General features: G+C 37.1%; 1 protein-coding gene across 1 annotated transcript in view; it reads right to left on the minus strand.

Annotated features, from left to right (window-relative positions):
• Nucleotides 1-17,481, minus strand: part of Arb2a (ARB2 cotranscriptional regulator A) — a 308,340-nt gene extending 290,859 nt beyond the window's left edge. Inside the window, exon 1 of the mRNA XM_077795123.1 lies at nucleotides 17,343-17,481. The gene's annotated coding sequence lies outside the window, so the exon portion shown is untranslated. The remainder of the gene's footprint in view (nucleotides 1-17,342) is intronic.
• Nucleotides 17,482-17,908: the final 427 nt, after the last annotated feature.

Here is a 17,908-nt window from a genome sequence, read left to right on the forward strand (position 1 = left end):
GTAACCAGATCCTTGGGGAACCGCCTCCCTTGAGCAGGACCTGGCTGGCTGGCAGGAGGAAGGGAGTTAGGGGCCGTAGAAGTGAAACGGCTCTGGACCAACAGGATTGAGAGACTCCCAGGAGCCGCCTTACAGGGATTGCTGTCGACACATTGAGGGCAAAACTCAGCTCGGAGGGCACAGCTCTGCCTACGGGAAGAGAAGAAAATGGATCTCTAAGACCTAATTTTATTTCTTATTTTATTTTATTTTATTTTTTCTCTCCCCTTTTCCCTCTTTCTTTCCCCTTTCAAGTTTTATTGTTCTTTCCATTCTCCTCTATGCTATCTATCTCCCTCTCCTTCTTTCTTTTCAAGAGCACTTTCCTTCCCCTTCCCCCCAACTTTCATCCCAAGCATTACATCCTCCATTACGTGTAATTGTCTAAATGCAAATAGGTGAATGTTTCGAGGCCATCTATAGGGCTCCTAAATACCTACCTACTACCAACACCCTGATCCAATCAATGGTTAGTATCCCCCTTCAGTAGAGCAACCTTCTAAAGTAGCCAAGACATACTAACCCTTATACCTTCATAGCACCTAAACTAAAGTGCTAAGACCAAACAACAAATCACTATATGCATACAGAATCCGGAAGCCCTTTATACATTGAATGAATCAGCTCTAAAGTACAATAAAGCCCAACAACTCTAGGCATAATCTCCCACCACAAAGGAGAGACAACAGAGATATACAAAGCCAAAACAAATGTATAGGAGAAAGCAAAAATAGCAGTCAAACAGAGCTGGAAAGTAACGTGAACAACATGAAAAAACATGGGAAAAAGGATTACAGATAATGCAGGACAACTTAAATCTACAGGAGGACCTAGAAGCATCAGAAACATGGACAGGGAAAGAAATCAAGGAATACCTAACTCAGATGGAACAGAATATTAGACAAGACATGAGACAGCAAGTCCAAGCATTGAAAATATATTTTGAAAATGAACTAAACAAACAAATTCAAACTGCAAAGAACGAGCTTTACCAGGAGATAGAAATCTTAAAAAAATACTAAACAGTAATCCTAGAAATGCAAGAAACCATAAACCAGATTAAAAACTCTAACGAGAATATTACAAATAGACTAGATCAAGTAGAAGTCAGAACGTCAGATAATGAAGACAAAGTTTACCAACTTGAAAAGAATATAGTCAACACAGAAAAGATGCTTAAATCTCACAAGCAATCTACCCAAGGGATATGGGATCACATCAAAAAACCAAATTTGAGAGTCATTGGGATAGAAGAAGGCACAGAGGTTCAAACCAAAGGAATGGACAACTTATTAAATGAAATAATCCTAGAAAACTTCCCAGAGATGAAAGATGGAATGGATTGCCAAATCCTGAAGCCTACAGGACCCCAAACATCCAAAACCGTAATAGACCAACTCCAAGACATATAATTATGAAGGTAGCCAACATACAGAACAAGGAGAGAATATTAAAAGCTATGAGAGAAAGGAGGCAGATAATATTCAGAGGTAAACCAATTAGGTTAACTACTGATTTTTTTATCACAGACTTTGAAAGCGAGAAGATCCTGGAACAATGTATTTCAAACGCTGAAAAATAATGGATTCCAACCAAGAATACTGTATCCAGCAAAATTAAGCTTTAGATTTGACAATGAAATTAAAATCTTTCAGGATAAACAAAAGCTAAAATTAGGAATTTGAAGCCAGAAAACCAGCACTGCAAAGCATTTTGGGCAAAATACTACAAGAAGAGGAATGGAAAAATAGTGCCAAAAACTAACAGCGGGATGTATCTCAGTAAAGGGGGAGGAAAATAACCAAAAAGTAAAAAACAGCCTAACTAAAATAAATAAATAAATAAACATGACTGGAAGTAGAAATCATATTTCAATTGTAACCTTAAATGTTAATGGACTAAACTCACCAATCAAAAGACACAAGCTAGTAACCTGAATCAAAACAACAAATCCAACAATATGCTGCCTTCAGGAGACTCATATGATAGGAAAAGACATACACAGGCCGAAGGTGAAAGGTTGGGAAAAATCATACCACTCACATGGCCCTCAGAAGCAAGCAGGAGTGGCCATCCTCATATTGAATAAAATCAACTTCAAACCTAAGTTAATCAAAAGGGATAAAGAAGGACACTATATCCTGTTAAAAGAAATCATCCACCAACAAGACATAACAATTATCAATTTGTATGCACCAAACAATGGTGCGGCAACGTTCATAAAACAAACTCTCCTCAAGTTCAAGAGTCAAATATACTACAACACAATAATTATGGGTGACTTCAACACCAGATTTCAAACTGTACTACAGAGCAATAGTAACAAAAAGAGCATGGTACTGGTACCAAAACAGGCAGGTGAACCAATGGTACAGAATAGAGGACACAGAGACCAATCCACAAAATTACAACTTTCTTATATTTGATAAAGGGGCTAAAAGGATGCAATGGAGGAAGGATAGCATCTTCAACAAATGGTGCTGGGAAAACTGGAAATCCATATGCAACAAAATGAAGCTGAACCCCTTTCTCTCGCCATGCACAAAAGTTAATTCAAAATGGATCAAAGAGCTTGATATCAAATCAGAGACTCTGCACCTGATAGAAGAAAAAGTTGGCTCCGATCTACATATTGTGGGGTCGGGCTCCAAATTCCTTAATAGGACGCCCATAGCCCAAGAGTTAAATACAAGAATAAACAAATGGGACTTACTTAAACTAAAAAGTTTTTTCTCAGCAAGAGAAACAATAAGAGAGGTAAATAGGGAACCTACATCCTGGGAACAAATTTTTACTCCTCACACTTCAGATAGAGCCCTAATATCCAGAATATACAAAGAACTCAAAAAATTAAACAATAAGATAACAAATAACCCTATCAACAAATGGGCCAAGGACCTGAACAGACACTTCTCAGAGGAGGACATACAATCAATCAATAAGTACATGAAAAAATGCTCACCATCTCTAGCAGTCAGAGAAATGCAAATCAAAACCACCCTAAGATACCATCTCACTCCAGTAAGATTGGCAGTCATTATGAAGTCAAACAACAATAAGTGCTGGTGAGGATGTGGGGAAAAGGGTACACTTGTACATTGCTGGTGGGACTGCAAATTGGTGCGGCCAATATGGAAAGCAGTATGGAGATTCCTGGGAAAGCTGGGAATGGAACCACCATTTGACCCAGCTATTGCCCTTCTTGGTCTATTCCCTGAGGACCTTAAAAGAGCATACTATAGGGATATGCCACATCAATGATCACAATGATCATAGCAGCACAATTCACAATAGCTAGACTCTGGAATCAACCTAGATGCCCTTCAATAGATGAATGAATAAAAAAAAAATGTGGCATTTATACACACTGGAGTATTACGCAGCACTAAAAAATGACAAAATCATGGAATTTGCAGGAAATGGATGGCATTAGAGCAGATTATGCTAAGTGAAGCTAGCCAATCCCTAAAATACAAGTGCAGAATGTCTTCTTTGATATAAGGGGGCGACTCAAAACAGAGCAGGGAGGAAGAGCATGAGAAGAAGATTACCATTAAACAGAGACGAGTGCGGGGAGAGAAAGGGAGAGAGAAGGGAAACTGTATGGAAATGGAAGGAGACCCTCATTGTTACACAAAATTACATATAAGAGTTTGTGAGGGGAAAGGGGAAAAAAACAAGGGAGAGAATTGAATAACAGCAGATGGGGTAGAGAGGGAAGATGAGAGGGAAGGGGAGGGGGGATAGTAGGGAATAGGAAAGGTAGCAGAATACAACAGTCACTAATATGGCATTATGTAAAAAATGTGGATGTGTAACTGATGTGATTTTGCAACTTGTATTTGGGGTAAAAATGGGAGTTCATAACCCACTTGAATCAAATGCATGAAAGATAATATGTCATGTGCTTTGTAATGTTTTGAACAACCAATAAAAAAATCCTAACTCTTTATTTACTGATAGGAATGCAAAATGGTTCAGCCACTTTGGAAAACAGTTCATCAGTTTCTCACAAAACTAAACACATTCTTACTGTATGATCAAGAAATCATGCTCATTGGTATTTATCCAAAGGAGTAGAAAACATGTACACACAAAAATCTACACATAATGCTTATACTGATTTTATTCATGACACCAAAACATAAACTAACCAAACTGTCTTTCAAGTGAGTGAATAAATTATAGTCCATCCAGACAATAAATTATTATTCAATGCTACAAAAAATAAGAAAGCTCTATTGCTATGGTTCAAATGTTCCCTCTAAAACTTGTGTTAAAATTTAATTGCCACTGTAACAGTATTAAAAGGTGGGCCATTTACGGCGTGATTAGGTCATGAGGACTTTGTCCTCATTAATGAATCATCATAGCAAGTCACTTAAAATAAGAGTGGGTTTGTCGTAAGTTCAGCACCCTCTTTTCCTATCTATCTCACACATGCTCATCTGCCCTTCTCCCATGTTATGAAGTAGCAAGAAGACCCTTACCAGATGCAGACCTACAATCTCGGACTTCCTTGTCTCTAGAAGTTTGAGCCAAATTAAATTTTAATGTTTCCCATTTACTTAGTCTGTGGTATTTATTATAACTGTGGAAAATGGACTCAGACCACTATCAAGCAATGAAATGACATAGAAGAATCTTATGTATGTATTATCAAACAAAAGAAACCAACATGGAAAATCTACAAATTGTAATGATTACAACTAAATTACATTCTAGAAAAGGCAAAATTATGAAGACAGTAACAAGATAGGTGGTCACTACAGACAGATTAAGGAGAGGGATTGACGGACAAAAGAGTGAAACTATTCTGTATATACTATGATGGTTTATACATTGGTCAAAACTCTTAGAATGTACATTACCAAGAATCTTTACCAGTGTGAACTACAGACTTTGAGTGCTGTGTCAATATAGGTTTACTGATTTTAACAAATTTATTACTCTGGTCCAGGAGGCTGATAGTGGGGAGGTTATATTTGTATCGGGGCAGAAGGATACTGACAGTGTGGGAGGTCATACATGCCTAGGTCCTGGAATATATAACTTTCTTGTATTTTCCACTCAAGTTTGCTGTGAACCTAGAAGTGCTTAAAAATTAAAAATATTTTTTTTTTAAATTTCTCTTCAAAGAGCCAATTATGCTAAAATTAAGAAACAGAGTTCTGAGTAAAGATCAAATCTAGGGCATAACTAAGAAAGCATGATCCAAAAATGAAGCTCAATATAACTCCATCTTTTGTTAAAACAAAAGTATTAAATGTGGTACCTCACAGTACTAGTCAGACAAAAATCCTTCTAAAGAGAGGAAAGTGTATCTTACTGATTGCTATATGGTCCCTCCAAAATTTATATGCTAAAATCTAATCCTCAATGTGTTAGTATTAAGAAGTGGAGACTTTGGAAGAATTATAGGTTATAAGGGTGGAGCCCTCATGAATGGAATTAGTATGCTTCAAAAAAAGAGGCCTGAGGGTACTTCTGTCATGTGAGTCCACAGCAAGATGATGTCATTTATGAGGAATAGGCTCTCAACAGACAACCAAATCTCTTGATGCCTTGGATTTGTACTTCCCAGACTCCAGAACTGTGCGTTGTAAATTTCTATTGTTTATAAATTACCTAGCCTAAGTCATTCTTAGAGCTTCTAGGAAGCTTAAGGGTATTGTTCCTCAGCATTCTGAAGAGTCAAAAGTATTCAAAGAAATGTGTATGTGTGGCTTTTGTTTAAATTATGTGTTATGATTTGGACTTGAGATAACCCCCAAAAGCTCATGCTAGTAAATACAGGAATGTTCAAAGGCAAAATGATTTGATTATGAAGACTGTAACCTAATCGGTGATTTGACTTATTAGATGGATTAATAATTTGAATGGATTACTGGGTGGTAACTACAGGCAGGTAGGGGATACTATATGAAGTAGATCATGGGGGGGGCGTGTCCTTGAGAATTATACTTTGACCCTAGCTTCTCGCTCTTTACCCCCACCCCTTTGTACCTCCTGGCTGCCATGAACTGAGCAGCTTTCTTCTACCACACCCTTCCTCCATGATATTCTGCCTCACCTCAAGACCAGAGCAATGAAGCCAGCTGACCATGCACTGAACCTTTGAAACCATGATTCCAAAATGAAAATTTCCCTCTATGCTATTCCAGTCAGGTATTTTGGCCACAGTAACACAAAATAGACTAACACACTTAGGTTATCTTGATAGCATTCATAGAACATATAAAAAGTTTATTTAAAAATTAACATGTTTTTATTTGGTACTTTAAAAAGTTAAGAACTTAAATGATGAGAAGCCTTTGGACTTAAAAATTCTACTGTCAGTAAGCAGGTTGAGGAACTACTCATATACAAATGCCTGGTCTTTCATGAAAAAAAGAAATAGACAAAATCAGTAGTGCAGAAGAAGGTAAGACTGAAAACCATAGAGAATTATTCCCAAGCTTGAGAACTAATCAAGAAATTCCCAATACAGAATGTTCCCAACTTAACAATGCTTCAATTTAGAATATTTTGACCTTAAAATAGTGCAAAACTGGTATGTATTTAATAGAAACATATTTGGAATTTTGAATCTTGATCTTTTCCCATGCAATCAGTACATGGTTCCATACTCTTGCAATATGGGATAGCAGCCATGAGCTGCAGTTTTCAGTCAGCCATGCCATCACAAGGAAAAACAACCATGACTCTGCAATGTACAGAGATGCTAAGCTATGATTTTGGTAAATTAGGTATATCAAATACATTTTCTAATTAACAATATTTTTAACTCACAAAGGGCTTATTTTGCCATAGCTCCATCAAAAGTCAAGGAGCATCTTTATTTGCCTATTTGTATTTCAGAATTGCTGTGAAACAGACACCTTTGTGCCTCCTATTTTTCTTCATTAGAAGCAAAACTGCTTATAGCAGAATTCTGTTTTCTTGGGTTCTTTATCTATTTGGCATCTGTTCACAGGAACAATTATATAACCAATATTAACCATATTTTCTTTTCTGTACTCTTGATGTTCTGACATTTAAGGGTCTTATGGACCATGAAAGAAGCTGCCCCTCCAAGGGTTAATTCATAATAACAATAGCAATATGATATAATGATAACAACATGCAAATACCTCCTTAGCTAACTCACACTCACCAAACCAATATTTTTCCTGCTTTAAATCATCCCAGGACCAAAGACTAGGCAACTAGAAATCAATCCTACAACCCAAAGCCCACCAGAAGTATTTAAACCAGACAATCATAAGCTGTTTACTCTGCCTTTCCTTTCCAAAAGAAACCCCAATAAAGGCTGTGATCCTGAGCACTTTACTTTATCCTGCTTCTGCTTCCTGACCAAAACCTGGCATTCCTCCTTTGACTCTGCATGAGAAGCCATGTTTCTCATCTCTAGAGAACTGTGAGTACTATTTCAGTAGGTTGTTACCCAGTCACCTTAACAAATTAAGACACAGGCACAAAATAGGCAGTTATTCTAAACTTGTCCCACCATTGTACATCAGGTGTTTAGAAAACAGGGAGGCAAGTGGAAAAGAACTGTAATCAAAGAGCTGTACTTAAGGAACTGCATCCAAGGAATCTTAGTCACACCTGGATGATGAGACTTTAGACTTTGAAATAATATAGTAATAGGATAAGGCAAATAAGGGTATTGGGAAGCATTGGGCATATTCTGCATGTGAGAGGTCATGAATCACTGGGGAATGGAAGGTAGACTGTGGTAGTCTCCAAAATGTCTCCCAATGAGCCCTACCTCCTGGTAGTCATACCCTCATGTAGTTTCCTCCCACATCATACCTGAGTTGGTCTGTGTAACCAACAGCAAACAGAAAAGTGATAAGATGATTCTCCAGAGATACATGTTATAAAAGGTCATAACATTAATATTGGTGCTTTCTCCTTTCTGTCTCTCAGATCACTTTTTCTGGAAAGTCACATTGTGAGCAGCCCTATTAAGAGGTCCATATGGTAAGTAACTGAAGCTTCCCACTAACAGCCACATGATAATGCTTGGAAATGGATCCTATAAACCCAAATCACAAATGACTGCAGCCCTAGATTAAACCTTAACTATAACTTTATCAGAGATCCTGAACCAAAACTACCTAGCAAAGCAGATCCTAGATATCTGACCCTAAGAAACTATGTGAGATAATAAATGCTGCTTCTGTTTTTAAGCTGCTAAATTTGGAGGTAATTTATTACACAGCAATATACAACACATATTTAAATCCCCAGTGAACCAGTGAATGTCACTTAGGCTCCCAGCTTCATTAGTTTTCATCATCACTGAATTGCCTAGTGACTTCCCACTTCAGCAATAATTGATTTTCCATGTAAGGAAGGAGTTTCCTCTGGATTCACTAAAATAAGAGTTAATAGTCTTTGGATTTAAAAATAATGAAAAATTAGTTCACATAGTTCAATATTTTCAGTAAAAATGATTGGCCTGGCTGAAAGTCTTTCTTCATTTTGAGTAAAAAAACAAAAATAAGATGAGAAACCTTACATTTTTAATTAAACCAGTTTAAAACACAAACACATATGCTTGTTTTGATAAAAATAATTATACATGTTTCTTGTTGAGCAAAAATATTCAGAATAAATAGGGTTGTTTTAAATAGTTTGTTTTCAGTGATAAAACTGAAATGTCTGGTTTCTTAGCAGTCCTTGTAGTATTCCTAATGCAGATAAAATTTTCACCATCACTATCACATAGTTTCAAAATAATGAATCATTACCTCTAAACAATAATACTCTAATAACAACCACCTGTCAAATACATTATCATAAAATGACTTTATATATCGGCCACCCAGAAAAAAGTAGGCAAAGACTCTGTAAGAACAGGGCGCAGATCAAAAATTCTTTGATGCTGGAGGAAAGATGTCCAAATGACCTCCATTTAAATCAATTTTGTTTGGTCATAGAATGCTGAGGGCCATTGCCAAGTAGGAATGACGCATCGAAATTTCCTTGCCAGCGTACCCCATGTTAAATGGACTTGCCTTGGAAATTCTGTGACATTGCATGTGTGTTTGAGAATGGTGACCCTGCTCAAGGACGAGGGTGGATCCAGGTTTAGGGTGTATCCTGCAGGTTTGAGGAAGTATCTGGTTTAAGACAAGTTTAAGGCGTTCCCGGTTTAAGACAATCTGGGTTTAGGGAAGTTCCAGGTTTAAGGTTATTGCTGCTGGGAATAGGGCATTCCTACTGCCTGAGTTCCCGTTGAGTTCTCCTGGAATTCAGAAAGTATTTGGGACGTGAATTGTGCGGGCAGAACTGGGATTTCCCCAGAACGTGTTTGTACAGGGTGGGTGTGAGTTCGGGAATAAAGAATTGCTGTTTGAATCTACAAGGTGTGAATGGCTCTCGATCTTGTGCCCAGCCAAGACTGCGGCAATAGAACCAAACCTAGAGACAATCTGCTTAAAGTTCAGGCCAGAGTCCAACCCACAGGAGAGAACAATGCCTTGAGAGCAGCTAAAAGGAATACATTGGAAAACAAAGAGGAAAAGACTCAAATTTAAATTTATAGAATAAACTACTACTTCAAAAGGGCATCTGCACTGAATGCCATACTCCAAGCACTGAGGTATATAGAATGAATTTTAAAAAAAAGAAAGAAAGGATGCAATAAAGCCACAAAGGGGCAAAGACAATTCATGCTAAGGTTTGTAAAGTGCAGGAATCAAAAATTTGAATGCCAGGCTGTGGTTGTGGTCAGTGGACAAGCTCTTGCCTAACACGTGAGAGGCACTGAGTTCAACTCTCAGCACTAAATAAATAAATAGATGCATTACGTTCATTTATAACTAAAAAAACAATTTAAAAAAATTGAATGCCTACAGGTATCAGAAAATTAATAGTAAAATGTATGCAATGAGACCCTATAATCAGAAGCTTATCCAGTATGAATAGTGGAAACTACAACATACTATAAAATAAGGCATATCCAACTACTGCCGTGTAGAGTAAAGGCCTCGTATGACTAAAACTTCATGTTTTTCAGGAGAAACCAAAAACAGGGATTTTTACTTGAATTTGTTGGAAACTAATTTTTTTAAAATTTAAGATTATATAGGCTTACTTAACCTGTAGCATGTCCAATTTGCAAACTCTATGCTATACAGTATTATGGCATATAATTGTCTAGTACTCTCCTATATAGCTCAACAACATCTAGGGGAAAACTATATACATGAATAATAACAAGAAGACTACAATTATTCAACAGATTAATAATTCCTTGAAACTAGAATAAGGTCAAAAGTATTTTCCAAAACCAAGCTTACATATCTACTTCTACTTTTTCAACAAATGGCTTATACTGGGACAAGTAATGAACACCTCTTCAAACAACATGGTTTAAAAAAACAAACTTTTAAATACAGTAATATTATTTACCTTGGTTCCTGGGCCTTTGAGAGATATAGATAGATAGATTAGATAGATTAGATAGATAGATAGATAGATATACACACACACACACACCATGTGTATATAAAAACATACATGCACACATATATCTCATAATACACCTCTGCCTATACTGTATCAATATTTGGATACCATGGTCCCGATATATCATTACAGGCTAAATATTCCTTATCCAAAATGCTTAGGACTCAAAGTATTTTAAATTTTGGAGTTTGGGGGATTTGGGGACATTCTGGTATACTTCACAGAAGAAGCAATTCAAAATTTGAAACTAATCCCAATTCAAAATTTGAAACTATCTGTTATATAAGTCCTCAAAAAGTTCTGGGTTTCACACTCTAAAATACCATCTCACTCCAGTAAGAATGGCAGCCATTATGAAGTCAAACAATAACAAGTGCTGGCAAGGATGTGGGGAAAAGGGTACACTTGTACATTGCTGGTGGGACTGCTAATTGGTTCAACCAATTTGGAAAGCAGTATGGAGATTCCTTGGAAAGCTGAGGATGGAACCACCATTTGACCCAGCTATTCTTCTTCTCGGACTATACCCAGAAGACCTAAAAAGAGCATACAACAGGGACACAGCTACATCAATGTTCGTAGCAGCACAATTCACAATAGCTAGACTGTGGAACCAACCCAGATGCCCTTCAATAGATGAATGGATAAAAAAATGAGGCATTTATAAACAATGGAATATTACTCAGCACTAAAAAATAACAAAATCATGGCATTTGCAGGGAAATGGATGGCATTAGAGCAGATTATGCTAAGTGAAGCTAGCCAATCCCTAAAAAAACAAATGCAGAATGTCTTCTTTGATATAAGGGGGTGACTCAAAACAGAGCAGGGAGGAAGAGCATGAGAAGAAGATTACCATTAAATAGGGACAAGAGGTGCGTGGAAATGGGAGAGAGAAGGGGAATTGCAAGGAAGATGGTAGGAAACCCTCATTGTTATGCAAAATTACATGTAAGATGGTGTGAAGGGGAAGAAAAAAGAGAGAGAGAAAGAGAAACGTGTCACAGTAGATTGGGTAGAAAGAGGTGATGGGAAGGGAGGGGGGGCAGATAGGAAGGGTAGCAGAATACAATAGACACTAGTATGGCCCTATGTATAAACGTGGCTATATAACCAATGTGATCCTGCAATCTGTACACGTGGAAAAATAAGATTACGTACCCCATTTGAACCAAATGTATGATATGTCAAGATCATTGTAATGTTTTGAGCAACTAATAAAAAATTTTTAAAAAATTAAAATTAAAAAAAAGTTCTGGGTTTCAGAAAACTTGAGATTTTGGATTTTTATTTATTTTTTTTATTATTTCTTACATACATGACAATAGTGGAGTGCATTACATTCATAATTTTTTTGCAAATTAGAGATATCCCAGAACATTTGAGATTTTGGATTTTTGAATTAGAGAAATAATGTGCTATCTAGGATTAACTCCAATATCACTACTTCATTTCCATTACTTGCAAATACAAGTCTTATTTTTGTGTTCTTCATTTTTCTTTATTCCATATTTTCTTCACAACTTACTAGTAAATTTCTAAAATATTACTCCACATATCAAGAGCCATACATAAAAACCTTAATACAATGTTACTAGTTCAAGTACTACTTAGTTCCCAAAATACTTGGAATATCTTCTATTTGTCCCAGGTTTTTCTCCCTATTTTAACCTGGAAAGATATCTACTAAAACACTCTTAGCATGCCTAAAAAAAACCAGTAGGAACACATACACACACACACACACACACAATCAATCAATCAATTATGAATGAATATCTATTAATTATATGCCAGTTCTATTAAATACTTCTCTGCTTATTATGTCTAATTGAAACCTCTGTTAATTCTAAAGCCTTAGGAGTACCTCTACTGTGGCTAGTTAAGGGCAAAAATATCTAAATATATTCCCAATGATGTAGCTCCTTAAATCCTTGATAAATCTTATTCTAAGGTTAATATCCTCAATTAAGCTATTTTCATAATGTAAGGAGGGGATGGGGGGAAGTGCACTATGTTCCTCATGCATAACATAGTATACTATTTTTCCATCCTCTTTCCTTTTTATTTTCTTCTACTTTCATGAATCTTGACTTTTTATTCAGATACTGTTGATGATAAGCATTCTAAAAGTCTTCATTCAGGCCTTCCTAATTCATTTCTTCTTTCAAATGTGCCCATCAAACTATTCACTTTTCAAACATTAGATCTTATAGTTGAAAAATAATTTAGACATCATTTTCCAAAGTACATGTATGAAGACATGAATTGGTGTCAACACACTTTATATACAATCAGAAAAATGAAAAATCATGCTGTATACATGTAATAAGAATTGTAATGCATTCCATTGTCATTTATCTTTTTTAAAAAATCAGTTAAAAAGAAAAATAATTTTCTTTAATTTGATACTCTTTCCTCTACATCCATTGGGCAATAGTATCACTACAACAGCTATTCATAGCAGTTCCAGTCACTCAAAACTGAGCAGTGGCCTTGTCCCTGAGGCACTGGGCAATAGATCAGAAGCACCTACAACCCACAAAACCAAGGAGGCCCAACCCTTGAAACCCAGAAGGAACTAGCCATAAGCCTTGGGCTTATGGTGGCAATGTTGATCTCTTGGGTCACTTTTCCCTTTTCTTAAAAAATAACAAATAATAGATAGTCACAGCCTTCCTTCATTCCATCCCATTTTCTGATTCCTTTAGTCCAAGCAGTATTTTGCTTGTTTGACATTATCTCTACTCCTGGCTTTTGCTGAAATGGCCAATTAAGTCCAAGAGTTGCACCCAGGATCTCTTTATCAAATGAATGCTCAACCACATCTTTAAGTATTTGCTTCAGAAGAAGCTTTTTCTCCTTTTTACAATATGAATAGGCTAAGAACTTTCTAAATTTTCAAGTGCTGATTCCTTTGTGCTTAATAGTTTCCTCTTCAATTCATCTCTCTTCTTCCACATTTTACTATAAGCAGTCAGGGAAAACCAAGCCACTCCTTCACCATTTCACTTAAAATTCTCCCTAGCTAAATGACCAATTTCATCACTCACAAGCTCTTTCCACAAAACACTATAACACAGTTCAGCTAAGTTCTTTGCTACTTTGTGATTAAGACTTCCTTTCTTCCAGTTTTCAATAACTCTTCTTCACTTTCATCTGGGACCACTCCAAAATGAACTCTAATGTCCATATTTCTACCAACATCCTGTTCATAATTATTAATGTATTCTCTAAGAAGACAACTCCTATTACCTTTCTGAACCCTTACCAGAAATGCCTTTAGTAATTCTATCAATAGTCCCTTCATTGAAACACAAGCTTCGTCTAGCATACACCTTAAAACTCCTTTAGTCTCTACCCATTTTCCAGTTCTAAAGATAACTTTGAAATGTTTAAGTCCATGTTACAGCAGCACCCCAATTCATGTTATCAAAATCTGCATCTGCTAAGGCTAAGTTTAGAGTTATTGCAGATACCTGATCCACATACAATTGAAGAGTTGTACAGTTAACTGTAACTTATATAGTTAACTGTAAAACTAGTATAATTAGTTTCTTAGAGTATAATTTAAAAAAAAAAGAAACACCAAAACATGGTGTTTGCCTTCTTAAAATGCAATCGACTCCTTAAAAACCTACCAAATAAATGTCACAAAGAATTATTAAAATCAGGTCTTAAAGTAAATTAACAGCACTCTGAAAAAGATCTATCAATGGCCAAAAGGCACATGAAAAGATGCTTAACATCACCAATCATAAAGGGAATACAAATTGAAACCACAGATACTTCTTTACACTCATGAGAATACATGTTTGGTGAGAAAGTGAAATTTTGAAATGTTGGTGAAGATTTGGAGAAATCAGAACACCTGTGTACTTCTGGTGGGAATGTAAACTGGGGTAGCTGTTGTAAACAGTATGGTAATCCTCAAAAAATTAAAACATAGAATTATGTGTTAGTCAATTTTCCAATATTATAACAAATACTGAAATAATCAACTTATAAAGAAAAAGGTTTATTTTGGCTCACAGTTTTAGAGGTTTCAGTCCATGATTGGTTTGGCTCCATTGTTTTTAAGTATGGCAGGGCAGGACACTGTATGGGGAGCACATAGCAGAACAAAACCTCTCAACTCAGAACAGGGAGCAAACAAAGAGAGGAATAAGGGGCTGCAGTCTTCCTATACCTTCAAGATCACCACTTCAATGACCTAAAGTCTCCCGCTGGTACCCAACTCTTAAAGATTCCACCACTTCCCAATAATGCCTCCCTGGGGACCACCTTTAAAACATGAAACTTTGGAAAATATTTAAGATCCAAACTGTAGCAAATTACCATTATAACCTAGCAATATTACTTTTGAGTAGACAATCAACAGGAATGAAGCAGAGACTTGAAAGGAGAGACTTGAACTTGTTTGCACTCATAGCAGCATTATTTACAATAGCCTAAAGGTGGAAGCAACCCAAATATCCATAGCTGAATGAATACAGGGAAAAAAAGTGGTATGTGCACATAATGATTATTATATTCACCCTTTAAAATGACATTCCAACACGTGTAATATCTTGTATGAAACTTGGAAGACATTATTCTAAGTGAAATAAGCCAGTCATAAAAGGACAAATATTGTATAACTGCACTTTGTGAGTTATGTAAAGTAGTCAAATTCATAGACACAGAAAGTATACTGGTAGTTTCCAAGGCTAAGGGTAGTTAAGAATGAGGAGTTAGTGTTTCATGGGTACAGAGATCCAGTTGAGGAAGATTTTTAAATTCTGTAAATGAATAGTAGTGATAGTTGCAAATAACAATGTAAATGTATATAATGTTACTAAAAGTACAATTAAAATGCTGGGTGCAGTGGTTCATGCCAATACTCCCAGCAGCTCAGGAAGTTGAAGCAGGAGGGTCACAAGTTCAAAGCCAGCCTCAGCAATTCAGCAAGGCACTTAGCAACTCAGTGAGACTCTATCTCTAAATAAAATACAAAAAAAGGATGGGGATGTGGCCCAGTGGTTAGGACCAAAGGGTTCAATCCCAGGTACCAAAAAGAAAAAAGGATTAAAATGGTAAAATTTATGTTATGTGTATTTTACTATGTTTAAAAAAAAGATAACTGAAAAGTAAAACTGACAAGGGGCAGGAGTACCTGCTACTTAGTATCAATGATTACTAGGCAAACCCAATCTGACAAAAACAAAGACAAAACACCATTTACAACACCATTTACTCAACTGAGTAAATGGTGTTTAATATTGTTTATAACTCAATAGGTAGCATGAAAACATCTCTACATGCCTACCTAGAGTCTCCTCATAGAGCTTTGCTGGAGAAAGCTAAGAAAGCTACACTATCAATAAATAAAATCTCTCACATACACACAAAAAATCATTGATAAATATTCCTTCCCAAGATTTTTAAACCCTGATGCCTATATCCTTGATATTTTAATTTATACCAAAATTCATGTTTTACACCTTGGTGGTGGCCTAAAACACTTGTCCCCTGCATACCTGCAGAGCTCATTCTCTCACTTCATTCAGATCTCTTCTCAAACGCCCCTTTATAAGAGACTGAACTTAAGCATCCTATCTAAAATAGCATCCTCCATCATTCCTGCTACCCTTACTTGCTCTATTTTTTGTTTCATAGCTCTTCTACTTGTTAAGAATGTAAGCTCCAGGAGAAGGACTTTCTCTGTTGTTCACTACTGTCTTCTCAACACCTGGACCACTACCTGGCACACTGAAGGTAGCCAGTAAATATTTGACAAGTGAATGAATAGCTAGATGTTCACAACTTCATACATCACATTTCCTTCTTGGTCTAAGTACTATTCCACCATCCACAAGTGTTGTAATAGCACACAGCTTCAATGCCATCAGACTATCCTTAGTTCTTCACTGCTTGAAGGGAAGGAACACATCATTTAAAAGTCAGAAAGAAGTCTGAAACCAGCACATAGACATTGAGACCTTAGTTAAGCACATCAAAAAGTACTCTCTAGCTCAGTTTCTAAATAGGCAAAATGAATATGGAATATCTGTTCCTTTACAAGGAGGGAAAAAGAATAAGGATAAACAATATACCTCTGACACTGCTTTAAGGCAAAAACAAACCATGTACTGTATAACAAACATCACATTACACCCATTTTGATAAACACTGTCAGGCACTTGCAGATGAAAACCACAGAATATCTCTTCTAAAACTGTTCTGAGGACTTCGGAGGAAAAGAAGAAATGTAATAACACAGCTTATCCTTAAAAACAATCAAAATATAAGTAGTCAGTTACTTGGGCCAAAATATAGACATCCTGAAACACCAGAAGAGTATGTTAATACCTGGATGAGATAATTTCTCTCCCTGGATGAGGGAGAGAAAAGACTGCTTCCAAAATATACATAACTTTATTTCACAGTCAAAAGTATTCCACAAAGAATTCATATTGCATCCCAATATGAATTAACATTTATTGCTAAAAAAAAAATCTTCAACCAGAGAACTGCAATACCTGTCCTGCCAAGTAAGGAAGGAAGGCCCATTATTCTAAAGTCCCACAACCTCATAAGCTCAGCTTTAAAGCAAGTCATCTAGGGAACACACTCCTCCAGCATGGAGAGTGGAAATGGCAGGGGAAGTGGCCCATTAGCGGGGTTCTGGGCTCACATCAGAGATGTTCCCTGTTAATGAAGCATGATATCTGACAGCTTCAGACCTCAGGGCCAGCTATCCCCGCCCGACCCAGATCCAGGCCAACCCCCTCTTCGGATTCAACGGGAGCTCAGATCCTCCAGGACGACCTTCCTACCTGAGCTCTGCCCCCAGCTACAGGGCTGAGGGGGGAGGCGGGAGGAGGCGTGGCCTTCCAGCTCGCTAGTCGAACTCCCTCGTGCGGTTGTTGTGACTTTCCCTCTCGGGATCCGCGCCCCGACCAAGTTCGAGTTGCACTTCCGGGGTCCACAGGAGCCTGAAACGTCATTGCGCACGCGACGGCGGCAAGGCGACAACCCGGAAATGGGCTGGGCGTGGTCGCCGGGTAGGTTCCTGTGGCGCTTGGTGGGATGGGAGGGAGACAGGCCCGTGGGAATTCAAGTGTTAACAAGAGGCCAGTGTTCGTCCTTCCTTTTGAAGACTACGTGGGTAAACTTGGAAGACCGGACCTTCCTAAAGCTTAGTTCTACAAGCGGATTTTTTTAAACTTTTCTGGGTGTTTCCTTATTCCCCATTCCCCCATTCATGGTTTACCAGGGTTTATACTGCCCATTCAACTCTAGGAAAGACGGGAGCTGGAATTTTGGAAGATTGCATTTACCTCTCGAGATGCGTACAATAGGAAGTTAATACTAACATTCTAATGACAAAGTTTTCTTCGTA

This window comes from Urocitellus parryii, chromosome 1 (assembly GCF_045843805.1).
Source record: "Urocitellus parryii isolate mUroPar1 chromosome 1, mUroPar1.hap1, whole genome shotgun sequence".
Classification (NCBI taxonomy): domain Eukaryota; kingdom Metazoa; phylum Chordata; class Mammalia; order Rodentia; family Sciuridae; genus Urocitellus; species Urocitellus parryii.